Here is a 4,074-nt window from a genome sequence, read left to right on the forward strand (position 1 = left end):
GCTCTTGTGAATTTTTGAAGAGTATATTATATAGAATATATTACTTTAACGCCATTTTCAAATATTTATTAAACGGTAAAAAAGTTCCGCTGAAAACAGCAAAACTTAGTTAAATTTGAATAATCCAGAATCACAGATATTTTAGCTAGTTTTGGGATTACAGCGTGCAGGTATGGTTTCAGATCGGATAAAACACTACAACAACTCTTATTATGATTTATTTTCTTCTGTAAATTACTTAACAGATATCGCCATTTTGACCATACACCTACGAAACTATGCATAATCACCAAAAACCAAAAGTTCCTGATTGTGCAATAAAATAAGATTTCTTCGGAAATATTATCAAAAAAGTCAGCCCAATTAAAAATAAATACGTAGATTTTCTAAATTGACTCCTTTTTTTACATATCAATTTTGAATATAACTGTTTAGAGGAAATATGATTTTTTTCAGTCCCGCAAATCCCGCCGATCCGCGGATTTGTATGCGGGATTGGATTCCCTTATTATTAGTAGCTGTAGTGCGATTCACTACGCGATTTTAACAACACTTGTTATTGTTAAATCAGCTAAACGACAATTTTATAAATTTAGCTATTCAGTAAACGTTTCCCTAGCAATATTTGTTAGCGCAAAATAAGATGTTGTCGGTAACGATAAAAAGGCCGCTAATTTGACGATGTCTAGTTTGGTGTTGTTAAAAAAAAACAAAAAAGGTACTTTTTGCAATTATTTCGTATAGAAAAAATGCACAGCACCGCTTGAAAAAAAATATCAAAAATCAAAGGATTTTTCACCATCATCAAACTTATTGTTAAAATTTAATGGGCTACAAAACTGCATACTCCTGTTTAGTTAAATAAAAGTGTAATATAGCGGTGCTTGTGATGTAAACATACGCTCAGTTGACAAACCCGCTTTCGCAAACTGGTTTCTTAAAACCTTCTTGATCTTGTATTTTTGGTTCATGCCAAAACTCATCTTTTGACGCACGTAAGTCCGTCAATGCTGACTGTTGTATAACCTTGCATTTACACAAGACAAGAGAAATGAGAATATGCATTGTCTTATTATTTGAGTAAAGTAGGCATCCAGACAATAATAATAATAATAGATTGGCGCTTACACATATGTTAGTGTTTTGCCGAGCTTCTCCTCCGATTTGTGACGTGCGCCTTGAGGTTGTCACACAAAGCGGAGGAGCCTACAATTTTACGCCGACTCCGAACGGCGATTGTATTTTTATGAGAAGCTGTTTTTCTTGGCAGAAATACACTCGGAGGTTTGCCATTGCCTGACAGGGGACGATCGCTGTTAAGAAACTCCCTTTTTTCTTTACTTTTTTTTTATTATTCTGATAAAAAAAAAACTTAAAGTTTTTAAGAAGGCTTGTTGAATTTTGTTTAAATATTGCACAAAGTATTAAACAAGAGTTTATAAGGTTTTAGTTACAGAATACACTATTTAAAAAAACTAATATAAATTAAATAACAAAAAAAAAATAGTTAGAAGTTGTCCATATTTGTTCCGGTTATAATTTTCCAATAGGGCGTAAAACAAACATAGAAAACTGGAAGTTAAAAGGTGATAGGTCAATTTATTTTATTTTTTATTTTTTGGCGCAAATGTCTAAAATGTTTACCACTAAAATTTAAAATTTTCGAATTTCAATATTTTTACGCTGCCATTTGTTAGCCCAGGATAACCCTATCTGTTTTTCGTTAGGCCACCCTTAGTTCAAAAGTTATAACAATAACAAATTTTTCGTACTAAATATTAAACTTTATTACTTCCAATATTTTTGCGCTCTCACTCTATTGCCCATGGTTAGCCCAGGACAGCCCAACCTCTTTTTCGTTAGGCCACCCGTAGTTCAAAAGTTATAACAAAAACAACATTGTTTCATACTAAAAATAAAAATTTGTGAATTCCAATATTTTTACGCTCTCATTCGATTGCCCAAGGTTAGCCCAAGAAAGCCCAACCTTGTTTTTTTTTTTTGGTAAGTCCACGTTGAGCAATTGAGTGAGCGTAAAAATATTAAAATTTAAGAAATTTATGAATGAATTATAAAAAAAAATTGTTTTTTGTTATAACTTTTGAACTAATGGTGGGCTAACGAAAAAAAATGGGCTATCCTGGGCTAAAATTGAGCTAACGAATGACAACGTAAAAGTAATGAAATTCAAAAATTTTAATTTGTAGTATGAAACAAATTTGGTTTTGTTATAACTTCTGAACTAAGGGTGGGCTAACGAAAAAAAAGTTGTACTGTGCTGGGCTTACCTTGGGCAATCGAATGAGATCACAAAAATATTGAAATTCATAAATTTTAATATTTAGTACGAAAAATTTGTTTTTGCTATAACTTTTGAACTAAGGGTGGGCTAATGAAAAAAAAGGTTGAACTAATCTGAGCAAACCTTGGGCAACCGAATGAGAGTGCAAAAATATAAAAATTCGTAAATTTTAAAATTTAGTACAAAAAATTTGTTTTTGTTATAACTTTTGAACTAAGCGTGGGCTAACGAAAAAAAAGTTGGGCTAATCTGGGCTAACCTTGGGCAAATAAATGAGAGTGTAAAAGTATTGAAATTCACAAATTTATATTTTTAGTATTAAGAAAATTTGGTTTTGTTATAACTTTTGAACACAGGGTGTGCTAACGAAAAAAACAAGGTTGGGCTCACCTGGGCTAACCTTGGGCAATCGAATGAGATCACAAAAATATTGAAATTCATAAATTTTAATATTTAGTACGAAAAATTTTTTTTTGTTATAACTTTTGAACTAAGGGTGGGCTAACGAAAAAAAGGTTGAACTATACTGGGCTAACCTTGGGCAATCGAATGAGAGCGCAAAAATATTGACATTCATAAATTTTAATATTTAGTATGAAAAATTTTTTTTGTTATAACTTTTGAACTAAGGGTGGACTAACGAAAAAAAGGTTGAACTATACTGAGCTAACCTTGGGCAATCGTATGAGAACGCAAAAATATTGAAATTCGTAAATTTTAAAATTTTGTACGAAAAATTTGTTTTTGTTATACTTTTGAACTAAGTGTGGGATAACGAGAAAAAGGTTGGGCGAATCTGGGCTAACCTTGGGCAAATAAATGAGAGTGTAAAAATATTGAAATTCACAAATTTATATTTTTAGTATTAAGAAAATTTGGATTTGTTGTAACTTTTGAACACAACGTGGGCTAATGAAAAAAAGGTTGGGCTAACCTTGGGCAATCGAATGAGAGCGTAAAAGCATTGAAATTCAGAAATATTCATTTTTAGTTTTGAAAAATTTGTTTTTGATATTACGAGAAAAAAGTTGGGCTATCCTTGGCTAACCTCGGGCAAACGAACCTGCTACTTTTCGTTCGGAAATTCGCATTATTGGGTGCCACCTTAACACATCTCAGCTTTCACCATAATTACGGTATTGATAATATTTTTAGCTGCATATATCAAATTTCAGGACATTAGCATAAGCGGTTCCAGAGATAGGCGATATGAGAAGTTCAGTCTGCATTGGAGGTGCCACGCCCCCTTTTCCAATACTTGCCACTTTACGCCATAAGTACGTTATTGATAACAAATCTAGATGTGTCAAATTACAGGATGTTAGCATAAGCGCTTCTAGAAATAAGCGATATGAGAAGTTCAGTCTGTATGGGAGGTGCCACGCCCCCTTTTCCGATACCTACCAATTAACGCCTTAAGTACGTTATAGAAAACAGAGGTCGATGTATCAAATTACAGAATGTTAGCATAAGCGGTTCCAGATATCAGCGATATGAGAAGTTCAGTCTGTATAGGAAGTGCCACGCCCCCTTTTCCAATACCTGCCACATTACGCCTTAAGTACGTTATTGAGAACAAATATAGATGTGTCAAATTACAGGAAGTTAGCATAAGTGGTTCCAGATATAAGCGATATGAGAAGTTCAGTCTGTATGGGAAGTGGCACGTCCCCTTTTCCAATACCTGCCACTTTTCGCCATAAGTACGTTATAGATAACAAATGTAGGTGTGCCAAATTTCAGGATGTTAGCATAAGCGCTTCCAGGAATAA

This window comes from Rhagoletis zephyria, unplaced genomic scaffold (genome assembly GCF_001687245.7).
Source record: "Rhagoletis zephyria isolate East Lansing unplaced genomic scaffold, Rhagoletis_zephyria_1.1 Rzeph_scaffold_01636, whole genome shotgun sequence".
Classification (NCBI taxonomy): Eukaryota; Metazoa; Arthropoda; class Insecta; order Diptera; family Tephritidae; genus Rhagoletis; species Rhagoletis zephyria.